At 40.7% G+C, this 15,778-nt stretch overlaps 2 long non-coding RNA genes across 3 annotated transcripts in view; one reads left to right on the top strand and one right to left on the bottom strand.

Moving 5' to 3' along the window:
* Positions 1 to 2,221: 2,221 nt before the first annotated feature.
* Positions 2,222 to 4,125, bottom strand: LOC114559363 (uncharacterized). Its single transcript, XR_003693082.1, has 3 exons — positions 3,757 to 4,125; positions 3,362 to 3,500; positions 2,222 to 3,007 (listed from the first exon to the last, which is right to left on the bottom strand). It is a non-coding gene; the product is annotated as an uncharacterized LOC114559363 (long non-coding RNA).
* Positions 4,126 to 4,240: 115 nt separating this feature from the next.
* The window catches only part of LOC114558937 (uncharacterized), a 35,276-nt gene continuing 23,738 nt past the window's right edge, over positions 4,241 to 15,778 (top strand). For both annotated transcript variants that reach the window (XR_003692998.1, XR_003692997.1), the window contains exons 1-2: positions 4,241 to 4,416; positions 5,103 to 5,408. This is a non-coding gene — a long non-coding RNA (uncharacterized LOC114558937). The remainder of the gene's footprint in view (positions 4,417 to 5,102; positions 5,409 to 15,778) is intronic.

Raw genomic sequence — 15,778 nt, 5'->3', positions numbered from 1 at the left:
GACGGTCAGCTTTGGAGACAAAGAGGACAATAATAAAAACTACAAGATAATTACCTCTACTGAAGAGTTCATCATGTTTTTTAATCCACCGTTTCCTCCTTGAGCTACTAGCAACTGCTTGGAGGAGGGGTGGGGGCGGTATGGAGAAAAAAACAAAACTCACAACTTCTCAGTTCAAACATTTTATTTAAACACAATACAAACACCCTCCCCACCCCACATAAGAACATTTTATCCCCCTACTAAAAATATAATACAATGAGTGCATTCCATAAATATGTCAATTTTCACCATTATTTAAGTCCTTGCAAGGGATGCTATTCTGATTTATAATGTATGCCTGCTCCTGGCGCAACACATGCAAGTTTAAATCTAAATGGTGCACTAAATTGGTCATAATTGCTTTCGGTTTTGAGCCGGACCTAACGTTACACTCAGGATATCCTCAGCTGGTGCTCCCTGATCCTGATGCACATGAAAGTACCGAAATTTGGCACGGTTTGATTTTACTTGGATCAATACTATACTAATACCGACGTGATTCGGTCGGTACCGGTAAAAGTACAAGGTTCGGTACCCAACCCTAACTGTAATGCAGCCTTTAAAACCAGGAAAGGAACTGTCATATCACGTCATATTACGATGTCCAAAATATAAGACGATATCTAGCCTCATATATCGATGTCGATATAATATTGATATCTTGCCCAGCCCTACTGCCAGTTATTCTTCAGTCCAAAGCGTTGCATCACTGCTCCCAGGTAGTGCAGCGCTGTTCCCATTATAGGGGAGTTCAAAATATATTCATTCATGTGTTAATGAGACAAATTGCTTAATAAATGAAGTAAATTAAAGTTGATCACATTTTCTAACACACGTCAGTCAATGTGTTAACAAGCCCAATAATTTATTTGCATAAAAAGCTTGAAATGTAGGCTGTTTTTCTTTTCTTTAAGCATATTCAATTATCAAGCACAATTTACCTACATTTGATTGATTTTGCTAAGTGGAAGTGAGACGATAAACCTCATCCCTAAAAAAAGGTTTGGACACCCCAGATTTAAAGTATTGCTTTTTGTATTTTGCATCCCATCGTGGATGTGCTCCGAATGTGACATTCCACCCCTGAAGTTTGGGAAAGTGCTCTGCCTCAGTGGGAGTAAGAAAGAGCAAATTTAAAGTTCAATTTAGCAGCTGGTAATTAAGCTACACAGCAAAGCTCCTCCGTGAAGTCTGACTCAAGTTAATTGTAGATTGAAAATAAAAGCGCTCACATAAATGGACCCTAAAACTACCACCATTTGAGTCCTTAAATGCCAAAAGAAGGAAAAGTTGCTGATGAAATATTAATGCCAGCAGTGATTTTGTGTTCAGAGAACATCATCCTCCATGGTGTGCTTTTGTTTTGACAGTTCAGTAAGCTGCGACCCTGTCATGAAGTGATGAGGGCATGTTTGAGAAAGTGAATAGCAGCAGTGTGTGACTGTGGGGAATCCTGTAGATCCAATCATTTCTCTTGATGAACACTGTGCTCCATGCTGGTTGATGATAGTTTATTATTTATTTATATGGCTCATAATGGGAAAGTGGTGCCTTATTAAACTCATTTTCATAATCATGAGTCCTCTAAACACAGTGTGACATGCAGTGGTGAACTCATGCTGTCTGAGGGGCAGGGGCGGGGGAAATAAAAGGCCCCAGTGCGTACAAAGTTTTCTAGCATGTAGGGCAGCCTTTATGGCACTGCATCGCGTTTTCTCCAGTGGAAGGGCACGCAGGAGGACACTTTAACACGTACCAAATGTACCATATAATAGTAAAGCAACAAGAGGTAAAAAAATGTAAGAGGTAAAAAAATGTAAAAAAATAACACTACAGGTCACTGGTGGACACAGAGAGAGCAGCCCACCACTGCTTCCCAGAGTTGTTTAATCCTGTCCCAGAGTGTAATAGACTGGCTGTGTAGTGTTTTGGTGTCTGATAAGCCTTTAAACACAGATCTACTACTTAAACTGGCTGTCCTGGACCCTTATTTCATCATCTTACGCGTACCTAAAGCAACACATCCCCACAAATTCAGCCCCTTTGTTTAAACGCAGGGCTGATTTAGTCTTCTTCTTATCCTTTCCAGGTTTGATTTTGACCAAACACTGTCTGATGTAAATTGAAACACTTAAACAATGTTATTTGATATTAACTTTATATGATATACATGGTTTAATAACACAACAGTGTGTAAAAAAAATAAATAAAAAAAGTACTTTATGACCCTCTGTGGATTTCCACCAATTGTCCAGTTTCACAGGTTAGACTTCCTATTAAAACGCAGCAGCTGGAAAATGAGCAATCCGAGTGAGGGAGCCCAAGTGAGACATTAATGTGAAGGGCGGGGAAGAGAAATGGCTCCCAATTTACCTCTCCCACCTTAGACATGCACACATGCACACGTACACGAGCAAACACACAGCACATTCTCTCTGTACAGAAGCTCATAACTTGTGTTTCAATCTATAGCAGTTAAACCATAGAGACGCCACATAAATACAACAACTATTAAACAGATATTAAGCTTCCAGAGGTGGAAAGAAAAAGCTACTTCACAAACTTCCTGTGTCGGTTTTAATTGCTATGTCACTGAAGATAAGTTAGATACATTAACACTGTCGTTAAGAAAATTATTATTATATGAGATGGATAAAGTACAGAAAAAGTCTTTTTGTATTAGCTAATGCTGACAGTGAAGCGATTACAACCAGCAACGCCAGTAAGGGACTATCTGCAGAGACTGTCCTCGACGAAAAAAGTTGTTAGCACTAGCAGCTTATTAAGACCCATATTTACGTTTATAGTTAGGGGTTGATTTCTAGACCATAATAATAAAGACAGGTACAAAGCAGGAAGTTGTAGTAGTATTAAGGCCGAGAAAGTCCTTTTAGGGCAGGCAGATAGGTCAGACAAATACAAGACTTTGGCCCAGGAGACTGCTGTTCGTGTCCCGTTTCTGTAACTGAAAGTCAATGTTGAGTTATTTTAACTTCACGTAACAAACATTACTATGTCATGTTCTACGTCACGTGTGAAATTACGTCATGTACTTACGTACGGAAGTGAAGTAACGTAACAAATGTAATGATTTTTATCACAAACCACAATCTTTTCCTAAACTTAGACAACAGAACTACCAACGTTTTCACGTTGACCACGTGTTTAAAACTGCGACCGTTTTGTTTAGGTATGAGGACGTGTTGAAGAGCGCCAGGCTTTGAAGCAAATTGCACATAGTGACCAAACAGTGGAATTACAGCTTTCTGGTCCGTCACATTATGCGCTCTGGCCCAAAAGACTTTATCTATAGACTAACCTGTAGAAAGAGGAGAAAGAGATGGCTGGGCAGCATGGTGTGTCAGTGGTTAACACTGCTGCCTCACATCAAGTATGCACTGCAGAGTTCAATCCCTGGTCTGGGCAGGGCCTTTCTGTGTGGAGTTTGCATGTTCTTCCTGTGTTAAGACATGCATGCTAAGTAACTATGACTACAGTTGAAAATTAGCAGACTAGCTAACACTGGCACGTTTAAGAAATGTTGATTAATGTGCATTGTCATAATAAATCAATGGGTACATTTTTTGAGCGTCACAACCCTCATGAAATGACTTGTTTCACTATCAGAATTGTGGTCGGATAACATTTGGAAAGCCTAGAAGAAGCCACAAGATTAAAACATTTTATCCCCATTAAGTTAGAGGAGCTCCAAACCTGAAATAGTCGATCGGACAGCGGAGGTCTTTAGTGTGCCTGCTCTATGAGCTACAGTGTGGAAGCAGTGCCGATCATTCGAGTAATTTTATATATGATGTTGGCTCCATGAGGGCTCCATGTGCCACTGCCCCTGTCTTGAACGCTGTATCCAGCTCATATAATATGTCCATGGTGGATCTCCTGCCACTAGTAGGGGTGCTAATTTTGCAAACGCTCCTGTGGGTCGCAGAGGGTAAGACCAATGGGGTCACATGATTTGGAGGACTTGTTGAAATCATTGGTGGGGAGGGAGGGCATGAAGAGATCTTTTAACTGTTACTCATCCAGGCCCTTTTTATTGCCATTTTCCATCCATCCACGAGATGCCCTCGGACTTTCCCTCCTTTCCCCATCACCTGACTGCCCCACCTATTTACACACCTGTTCCCACTTCCTTCATCAGCCCTGCAGTTACCTCACCTTCTGCTCACCTGCATCTCATTCTCTCATCAGCCTCTCAGTTCATACCGGCCCAGTTCCATTTATTCCCTGCCAGCCTATCTACACTCTCCCTTATCCTTGTGACAATTCCCGTATAGATTTATATTAAAAAATATAAAAAAAGATCAAATAGTGACATCAAAGAGATGGCTTTTGAGTGTGTCACAGCTTATAAAGGTGAGTCTGCAATCTTATCTTTGTGCTTTACTCATCAAAATCAACTAGCTACAAGGACCCATATGTCAGTTTTACGCACAGACAGTGGTAAACGGTCTCTCCAGAGAATGCATAATTTGGAATGAGTCTGCAGCGGCCTTCACTTTCATTTTTATTCTGCATCATAACAGAAAGCAGCACACAGCTTTCTTTGTCTTGTGCCAACACTTGACTTTAGTTTAACAGTGTTTTGATATTTGTGGAACAGCTGTCTGGAGAAAAGTCTCCAAGACGTTTGGCCATGCGACTCGAGCATCATACAATTGGTTTGATTATAAAGCACAGTCAGATATACATACTAGGGTGAGCAGTGAGCTCTTTAGGAGTCACATTAGTAGTCCCTTCTTTCTTTTGGCTGGCTGATAGCGGGCAGGGCTTAGGAATCAATGTGGTGGCTCTTATGTGATAGCTCCTGGCTCCTCGCTCGAACTGAGTCATTCTGGCCCTATTTCGTGAAGGCCATCTCAGAGCTCTTATTCCTGCCCCAAGGAGCAAGGATCGAGGATCTAGGAGGGAACTACGAGGAGCTCTGAGCAAGAACAGCCTTTCCGGAAGCCGTGCAGCTGAAAGCCGTTGCTAACGCCGCCCTTACAGCTGAAATGGAAATTCTCATTCCTCTAAAATAAACATTTCCTCTCTCCTCACAGGGATTTCCTTGCATCTCTCCCCTCCTCGGTGGGATGGACCAAGATGCGAGGAAGGGCAGCAAGTGAAGGAAACGTGGATACAATTTGACAACCTGGGACGTACGCCAGATTGGGATTTTGGCGCTGAACATCCTTGAGAGTGATTTGACTTTGGCTTTGAGAACTGAATGCCTACTATCCCCAGCTATATATATCTTTTTGGACAAACCAACAACAAAACTTGAACAGATCCATCAACAGACGCTCTCTGGACCAGCCGCTTGTAAGGACCTCTTGGTTGGAGCTAGCCGTGGGTGCTGACTGGAGGTAAACCCACACACAACCTACTGCCAGCCAGCCTTCTCTTCACAGAGCACATTATGTTAGGGAATGAACTTACCCTAGACACACTATGAGCCGAATTGTCATTCTTGTTAACGTACATATGAAGCAATATTATCCAATTTAATTTATATCTTTTTGTAATTATTTGGAATCTGGTGGTGGTGTTCAAGTCCATCAGTACCTAATGAGATTCTTCTCCCCCCTCCCCATCCGGAAGTGAAGGAGACACATGTTACTGAACAGCTCAGTAACATGTGTCCCCTTCATTTCCACTTATAAGCCACACCCACCCCTGCTGGGCGGCCAATAGACAGTTGGATTGTGTTATTACAATATTAAGTGACTGTATGCAATTGCATTCTGTGGTATAGAATTAGGACATTGCTATTGTATTTATTCTTAGAAAGTGACACATTTTGTTATGTCATTCTGACAATGATGCAAACATGCCAGAAACCACAGTGTAAGTTTGTAACCAAGTTAAAAAGAGAAGCAGTTTTACAATGTGCCTTCGTAATGGAATTAAGGTTGCAGTGTTGATGTATAAAGGATAATTATAATGGAGAATGGGAATATGGCCAGAAGAGACTGGCTTTATCTTTCTGAGGGTAATATTTCTGTGGATTTGTCTGTAAAAGCGAGGAAGGTCGCAGAGACAAAAAGAATTTTAAAAAGAAGGGAGAGAGAGAGGATGTTGCTTTGAACGGCCATTGAGTGCAAAACCAACAGTCTTCATTCAGTGGTGAGGACATGAACTGTTACTGCCAGAAAACATCCATTTCATGAAATGAAACCCATTGATCTGGGAGTTTTGGACAAAAGATTCAAGCTCATTTTGAGCTGACACAACAGACCTTTTGTCCATGAATAGAAATCGGTGTAAATGTCCAGGTAGTTTATTGAGAGCTCTGTGTAGAAACAAAGTTCCTGTTGGAGATCTGCTGCCAAAAGGAATCACAATTTTCTATCTCACTGAAGACATTACATTCTGAAACGGTAAGCATTTAATTTACATTCGATCCATACCCTCTTGTTCTGTTTCAGCACATTTATACCACAGCAGATTAAGAGTATCAAGGCTTTTGAGCTTATTCACTGTGGACTTTAAGCTGAACCAGCAATATTCCACCAACTTCATATATCAGCACAGTGTGTGGCTTTTTAAAAGACTACTGTATCTCTGGCCTATCGGACAGCTTTTCAAAAATTAAAAGACTGAGACCATCGTGCGTTGGTTTGCTTGGGGCTTGGATAAATGAAGTTGTCAGTGGCCGCTCTGTATGATTCATAGGTTTACAGGCCGTTTTGTTTGTAGTAACAGTTGCTACTTCTGTCAGGGCTCTCGCATGTTGAGAAATACCTTATAGTAAACCCATCAACGTCCCAGCTACCACAGAGTATGATGAAAGGGATATAGTGGATTCATAGATGCTTCCCAAGAGGGCCACACTTTTCCACTTAATGATGGTATTATAGCAGCTGGTGGTAAAGCCTTGGCACGAATTACAGCATCCGTAGCAAATAAAACCGAGCCCACATTTTACCCGTAGTCATACTGAGCTTGTGTGGATGGAATATTGTCTGCACCTAATGGTTTAAAGTTATTTAATGTTTGTATTGTAAGTGGGCATGTGATGTTGTTGATCTGATTTAACCCGGCCGTTGCAGTTTTGATTCAGAAAGCAGAGGCAGAGATCCTCAAGTGAACTTCTTCTTTTTTTTTTTTTTTTTGGACAGAGCCAAGCTAGCTGTTTCCCCCTGCTTGAAGGTATTATGCTAAGTTAATTGGCTGCTGGTTGTAGCTTTATATACAGTATATAGACATTGTTACTGATGTTTTAATCCAACACTGCAAGAAAGCAAATTAGTACATTTCCAAAAGAATAACTATTTCTTAAAGTGCTCATGTTAAATATCTTTTTTTTTTTTTTTTTTTTTTTTTTTTTTTTTTTGTGTGCATGTTATAGGTTTACAAAGTGAAAAAGCCCAAAGTCCACCCCAAAGGGACTTACCATCTCCAACAGAAAACACTGTTCACAAACTGCTCCAAACAACTCTATTGTTTGCCTTTACTTCAGAGACAAATGTGCGTCACTTTGTAACACACGTTATAATGCTCGCCTAGCTGCTAGCGTGGCACGCCCTCATAATCTGCTTCTGACGGGTAGTAGTCCTTACCTGAGACTTATTATGAACCTGGAAATGAGCATAATATGCTCATTATGCTCATTTTCAGGTTCATAATTGATAAAGAGGTTATATCAGAATAGGTTTACATGGTTTAATTTTCAAAAACACCCCATTTTTGTTCTGCACATTGCTGCTGCTCCTCTTTTCACCCTGTGTGTTGAGCTCTCTGTTTTAGCTACAGAGTGAGGCAATTCACTTCTATCCCATCTTTGTTGGGAGTCGCACATGCGCAGTAGCTAGGTAAGGACTACTAGCCAGTCAGAAGCAGAGTATGAGGGCGTGCCACGCTAGCAGCAAGCATTATAACGTGTGTTACAAAGTGACGCACGTTCGTCACAGAAGTAAAGGCTGGACTACAATAGAGCAGTTTGTGAACAGTGTTTTTTGTTGGAGATTGTAAGGGCCTTTGAGGTGGACTCTAGGTTTTTTCACTTTGTAAACCTATAATGTGCACAAAAAAGATAACACAAAGGAAAGGGGAAAAGCCAAAAAGTATAATATGAGCACTTCAAGTAAATAAACTAACCTTCGTTTTTTTTTATTTTATTGACTGAAATAGCTACTCTAAGATCAGGGGCACCATATGAAGTCCACTTGAAAGAATGAATGTAGTTAAAATATGGAAAGCTGACACAGATGGAGGTTTGAGTGCAGGCATGTGGGCTTGTTGTGGGTAAGGCTCGTTAATCCTAATTAGTACCCTTCGCTAATGAAGCCATTAACCCTCCTGTTGTATAGCCAAAGGGTCATGCTGCTGCTGCTACATATGCACTTGTTTTCATCTTGTTCTGTTTTACCTTCAGAAGTGGCCTCTAATAGACTATAAATCTCACTACCATGCACTTTAATTTTGCAAATAAGGCTTATGTTTTGGCAACTGTTACAAGTTATATTTACATTCAGTTACACAATAGTTTAGACTCCTTACACTACAACAATTCAACAGATCAAATTTCATGTGTACGTTATGGTACAGTACAATTTTAAAATTGCATACAAAAGCCAGAAATGTATTCTTGAATTAGACCTCTGAAGTGCAACTTTATTAGCTGCGGTTTGCAAGGACGTTTGTACTTGTGAGGACGGGCGACAGTTGTCCCTTAGGCTGAATACTTATTATTCTAAGGGGAGCTGAAAATGCTAATGGTTAAAGGAGTATCTTGGTAGTGAATCTGCCTATGCTGCATGTAGCCGGAAAGTCACTGAATTATTTGTTTATTAAGCATCATGATGGAAGTAGCAGAGTGCTGCTAAATGAAACTGACGCCACAGCACAACAACAAAGTCAAATAATTCATCAATAAATAATGACATCATTTTTTTTATATAACCTTATGATGCTCCCACTACTTTAGCATTTAAATACTTGTGTGTAGCAAAAGCAGGATCTCTGTTATCAATGTCTCCTTTTATTGCATCTGCTCTGTATAAAAAAACTACTAATAATTATTCTTTATTTTGGGCAAAGTAGAGTATGCTGTGTGTGGACATTGGACTGGAAGCTGCAGTTGAAATTACTTTTGTATTGGTGTCATGTAATTCCCTGTGGGATGGGCCACTTGGTGGCATGACACGTAAATAAAATGTCATCAATACTAATGTACTAATAATACAGAAAACACAACTAAATACAGAAAAATAAGTCCGGGGACACTAAAAGCTGACATACTGACATACAAAATAACGACTTCATATACGGTGAGCTGGTTATGTTGTTAATATGTGTATCTTGTAAGTTTATTTGAATTTGGAGGCTGGTGAAGGTAGCCCTAGATGTGTAGCAAATATCTGAATCATGCAAGTAGACTTCTAGACCATATCGTTAGCTTATTTTCCACTTGTTGAATTCAGTAAGTCCATAAGTCACGAGCCATGGCAGCAACTCACATTTCTGATAATTACTGTCGGAACTTCTTTTGTTATTCAGTTCCACTTTGTTCTGTGCACAGAACAAAGTGGAACTGAATAACAAAAGAAGTGTGTTTTGTCTATTTACATTATGTGTTCTTTTAAAATACACGTACGTTCGAGAGCTCTCCCTGTAACAAACCTTTTCACTCATTTACTTGAACACCCCAAATCCAGTTTTGACAATTCCTCTCAACTATTTGTTGCTCAGGTCTCACAAGGAGTATCATGACTTCAGTTGCTGTCTTGCACAGAGATTGCTCTCTTCGTGCCCCGATGCTCAAAGAAACTACATCAAATAGGAGCTTGTGCATAGCCCGGGAGGCCTCTGCAGCCTCATAACACCTGTCTCTGTTTGGAATTGGCCAGGCAGTAACGTGGATCCCTTAAGATCAGGCCGGTGTACTCCCATATCCCATCAGTCTCTTTTTTTTTTTATTCATATTGATCGCCACCCCTCCTTCTTCTCTGAGAGTAATCACCGGCTGGCAGTGAAGGAGGAATGACAGCGGTTCCTGCATTCTGCATACGGATGAGATGTAATCTGTCTGCCGTCTCCAGCTGGAAGTGCTATCAGGAGACCGCGGGGCACAGGATCGGAAATGACTGTTCTGTTCAAGCACTGTTCTCTTTTGAACTGGGTGTCTTGGACATCGCTGAGAGCTAAAAGATTTAACACACACACTCACTCAATCACTCACTCACTCACTTTGATGAGCAGTATGCATTTAGAGCATATAGTTTCTAGGCGACCATCTCTGGTCCAGCTCTACTTTCTCTCAAGTGACAGATAAGGTCAGAAATTCGGAGGCAATCCATAGCATGCCTACCAATCACTGTCAAAGCCTCACTTGCTTCTCTATGCGCGACAGCTTTGGAGATCTCTTCCTTGTCTCCCTACTTGATTTGGATGGAAGTGTGATTGTGGTCTCTTCTGAGTGGCAGCACCAACTTTACACAGCAGAGCTTCAGAGAACATGAAGACTAATTGCTCCACTTTGTCCTCTCGCTACCTTTTGCCTTACGCAATTCTAACTTTATCTAGTTTCATATTGTCAGAACAAAAGTGTCTCGGCACTGTTGGCACAGGACATTTCTCTCTTCTCTCTCTCTCTGCAGCGTTGCAGCTGCTTTAATCACTGTTGTTTAATCACAAAACATTTCAGTAGCTGTCTGAACACTTAACTGTGCTGCATTATTCAGTGTGGAAGGGTGTTCTTGTCTTCCATGCAATGTGACATGTACACTGGAGGCATGCAAAGTGCATGCCGAGAGCAAGATGTACAGCAATGATGTTGTCTCTGTAGTTTGTGTGATTGCATCTTATTAGACAAGAGACAGTGGATATGTATTACAAACGTAAAGGGAGGGACAGTTATTCACATCCAAACACAGCAAGCCTCATGGCTTGAAACATGCTGTCAACTCTGATGGGATCAGATATTTACTTTAATCGCCTCACATCGACCCCTCTGTCACTTACTAGCTTATTTTCCCTCCCAAATCCTCCATTTGCACCCCAAATGTTCCCTTTCCCACCATATGGCAGTGACCCATAACGCAAGTGCCCCTTTTGTGTCGTCAGGTTTTACATTAGCACAGTTACTTCTAATTATTTTTGCACTGTCTGGACCAACAATCACATTAACTGCACATTATACATTTATGGTAAAAGAAAGTACTCAGATCAATGCCACAGTCCTGCATTCACATTTGCTTTATGCAGAATGGCCCCATTCACTGTGTTTTACTGGGACATAAATTACACCACTGGATTATTGTTACAGAGGCATTAACATCACATCTGTTGGACGATACTTCATGAGTCTGGTGGCTAGTGCTCTCCTGTATGCTCTTGCATACTGGGGCAGCAGACTGAGAGTGGCAGACACGCAGGGTTTTCCCTATCATAATAAAGCTTAATAAATGTAAAATCAATGTGACTCAAAACTAAATGACTTATTTCAAATCTAATGATTGTAGTTGGTCCCCAGTGGACTTCTTTACCGAGTTTTGTCTTTAAGCTTTAGGAACGTTATTTATTTATCCGTTCTAACTTTTCCAACGTTTTAGACACAAAGTACTAATGGTCCAAAATGACGACATTCAGGGTACCTGTGCAGTCTTAGAAGTATTACAAAAGGCTTACATTTAACTTCCTTAGAATCCTGGGAATACCCTGAAATTGCATGTTATTTAAATAGTTCACATTTTCTTGAGGGAGGACCCCTAAAAGTCCCTGTTTTTGAATAAGTGTACCCAAGTCTTCCACAAACGTAGGGAAAACACTGCATCGATGCATCGCGATGTGGACTTGGACGATTCTGCATCGATGCAGTGACGGACCATAATCGATTATTGCCTACCGATGTTGATTTTCCGGTCACTGCTTTTTTTGTTTGATGTCTGCTGTGATCAGACTCTACTACATTCAGGAAGTTTTTTTTTTTTTTTTTTTTTTTTTTTTTTTTTTTTTAAAAGGAACATGTTGACTTATTGGAAATTTAGCTTATTCACCATAACCCCCAGAGTAAGACAAGTCGATACATACCCTTCTCATCTCCGTGCGTGCTGTAACGCTGTCTGGCAGTTCCAGCATTAGCTTAGCCTAGCACAGATCCTGCAGGTAACTGGTTCCAACTAGCCTACTGCTCTGAATTGTGACAAAAGTGACAAAATAACGCCAACATGTTCCTATTTACATGTTGTGATTTGTAGAGTCACAGCGTGTACAAACCGGGAACTATATTCTCAGACAGGCTTGCTGCGAGCATATCACTCCACCCAAGTACTATATTCTTCCGCCTAAGAATATAGTTCCCGGTTTGTTTACAGTTAGAAGACGGCTGCTGTAAATAGGAACATGTTGGCGTTATTTTGTCACTTATTGGGAGCAGTAGGATTACTGGAACCTTTCACCTGCATGTTCTGTGCTGGATTGATGCCGCTGGAGCCATCAGACAGCATTACAGCATGCACGGAGATGAGAAGGGTATGTATCGACTTGTCTAACTCTGGGGGTTACGGTGAATAAGCTAAATTCCCAATAAGTCGGCGTGTTCCTTTTTTAAATAAAGAGCAGATGCAATAAAAAGGCAAGTTCATATATATATCTGACTCCTTGAATTTGTTGATGAAAACCATGTGGAGCAATATGTAATAATGAGGAGGTGACGCATTAGGATATCTATTTGAATCGTTGACAAGATTTACTTTGCCTTCTCCCAACCCCTCCCTCCCCCACAAGGGAGAATAAATACATGTGCATGAGCAGTGATTGACACGCAGTTAGATTCCCCCCTGCCCCTGATTGGTGCATCTGAATGGGGAGCAGTAGATTTTTGCAAATCGCACTACAGGCTGTAGGTGGTGCCAGGAGTCTTATTTTTTTTTTTTACCTGCTTCATGTAGTTCTCCTCAAACATAGGGCAAATATCACAGTTTTATAAGGCTTACCTACTGCACCTTTTTAAAGACCGTGTCGGAGAAGAAGATGCTGTCCAAAATACATTCTATCCTGTAAAACTCCTCCGACCCACTCCACAACATACTAGTCAGTCTGTGGAGCACCTTCACCACAGACTCAGACACCCACGATGCGTCACAGGAGGTCCTTCCTGCCTGTGGCCATCAAACTACAGTGTGTATATATCTCCTCCCTCTGACTCACAACACCTTTCCATACCACATCTCTATGATGTGAATATTCTTGGACAATTATATGCAATAATTACTTGTACAATAATTTATTAGTTACATGTGTAGGCCTAATATCTGACGTACATACTGTAGTCTCACCTGTTTTGGCCACTTGTTCTCTGCTGTTGCTTATGTTCACACTGTACTTTATTTATGTTAAGTGTACTCTAATAGCATGTATACAATCCATATACAGTAATAGCAGCACAATCTTTTTAATCCAATCTTACTTTACTTTTACTTAACTTTTTATTTCTTGTACTTCAGCTATGTTACTTTACACACCTACTGATGAGTTTTTATCTTCCTCTTGTTTTTGCTGCTGAGCAACTGCAATGTAACAATTTCCCTGAGCGAATCAATAAAGCATTCTAATTCGGAACATGTAAGCAGCATGTTACTGTTTTTCCACTACTTAATATACTGTTGTGAAACTAAGTCTATGACAAATCACATTTTATAAGATCATCATAGGTTTTCTATATAAAATCTTAATCTGCGAAGTGACTACTGTCACAAACTGCCTCAGGGAATGTGACAAGGAGGGAGAACACTCCACGCACAGTTATTTTCTAAAAAAAGGTTAACACTAATGAGCAATGGAGTGTGAAGATCAGCCACGTAAGCATGACCCTCTTATGTCAGTCAATTGACTGCTCCTCTCTTTCTCTGGGGACTACCATCGTTAAACTTTACAACCAAACTCCTGCTCTTAGAGACTCAGCCAAAGGCGGGAGTCTGGCACCATAACCTCAGATTGGCCAAAACTACGTTTTTGTTAACCCTTTCCTTGACAAATTTGCAAATTCTCACTTGAAACCCTAAAATAGATTTATTTTTATTTTTTGGGGCATTTGTAAGCCTTTTATTTACATGAACGCTGAAGAAATGAGAGAGGGGGAATGACCTGCAGCAAAGGGCTGCAGGTCGGAGTTGAACCCAGGCCCGCTGTGTCGAGGAGTAAACCTCTACATATGGGTGCCCAAACAGCTCAGTTGGTAGAGCGGGCACCCATATGTAGAGGTTTACTCCTCGACGCAGCGGGCCCGGGTTCAACTCCAACCTGCAGCCCTTTGCTGCATGTCATTCCCCCTCTCTCATTTCTTCAGCTTTTTTATTATAATTTTTATGATAGTTAGGGGAGGCTTGAGCCCCCCTAAAAAGGGTCTTAAATCGCCAATGGAAAAAAAAGCCCTTTTAGCTTATTTTTCAACACCACTGATTAGGCGACATCAGTAACTGCATAAACCACAAACCATGGCAACAACTTGAGTATCTGCGCGTGTTTGTCAGATTTTAGCAGTTCTATTTTGTTCTGTGCAACTTGCACCTTGAGAGCTATGATTTGGGCCCAAAAAATCAGGCCACACCCTACATGAACCCGCATAGTTTCTGTCCAAGCCCAACCCTATCCCCAAAACACGGCAGCAGTTTTGGGCTCGAGCATGATTTTTAAAAACCTGAATTTCCAATGGAGAAGTGTATCCATGCATGTGAATTTAATAGATTTCCGGAAGATGGCGATCACACAAAGCGGTACATGGCCCATACATTATTCATGACATTACAGACTATACGGTCTGCATTTTAAAAACTCAAACAAAAAGAAAAAAAACTCCAGGAAATGTGTGCGAACCTCACCTTGTTCAAGCCTGGGGAATAGTGAAAAATTACAGCCCGGCCCAAACCTGGTGATTCAGTTTGGGCCCATTTGGGTTCTGGCAGAGAATCAAAGCTCTAATTGGGTTTGAATATTTTCGATTTGTTGCATGTTTTTGTATTTCATTGTGTATTTGTTTGCTTTCTTGTATTTATTGTGCATTTTTGTATTTGATTGTGTGTTCTGTATTTGTTGCACATTTACTTTGGTTATGTGCTGGGTTTGCTTTGCACGTTTTTGTATTTGGTTGTGTTTTCTGTTGTTGCATGTGTCTGTATTTACATTAGAAGTGTAAAGTTGCATAAAGTGGAAGTAGTCAAGTATGTGTACCTCAAAACTGCCATCAATTACAATACTTCAGTAAATGTACTTCATTTACCTTACTCCTGAAGGTTTTTAGAAAACATTTACAATTAAAGCAGCTGTGACAATACACAAGTTAGGATGTTTTCACAAGTGAGTGTCTCTTGTTATTAGCTGGTAAGGAGGTGGGGGAATAATGTCAGTGGGGTCTGATCTGAGGCTTCTAGGCAGTTATCAGTAATATCTTTGCAACAGATCAAAGCACTGCCTCCCTTTTGGGAAGCCCTAAGTTAGGAAACATGATAAAAGTGCTCTACTTTCTGCTAATCCTCTGAGGGGAAACTTGATAAATCTACTGAGCAGCAAAAAGGAAGTGGAAGGGAGCAGAGGCAAAAAGAGGGTGGATGGAAGCAATGTTTCAAAATGTGTCCTGTCAGTCTTTATATACAACCCCAAAACCAAAGATGGCTTTTCTTGCCTGCATTTAGCAATTAATGAACAAATATGTTCAGTGAAATGTTTTCAAATGTGAACCCAAAAATGTTTCCTTCCAGACAGTCTCCCTTCCCTGCAGATGAAGAGAGATGACACA

This window comes from Perca flavescens, chromosome 7 (assembly GCF_004354835.1).
Source record: "Perca flavescens isolate YP-PL-M2 chromosome 7, PFLA_1.0, whole genome shotgun sequence".
Classification (NCBI taxonomy): Eukaryota; Metazoa; Chordata; class Actinopteri; order Perciformes; family Percidae; genus Perca; species Perca flavescens.
The sequence above is the reverse complement of the archived record's forward strand: the minus strand, read 5'-3'. Positions and strand labels throughout refer to the sequence as shown.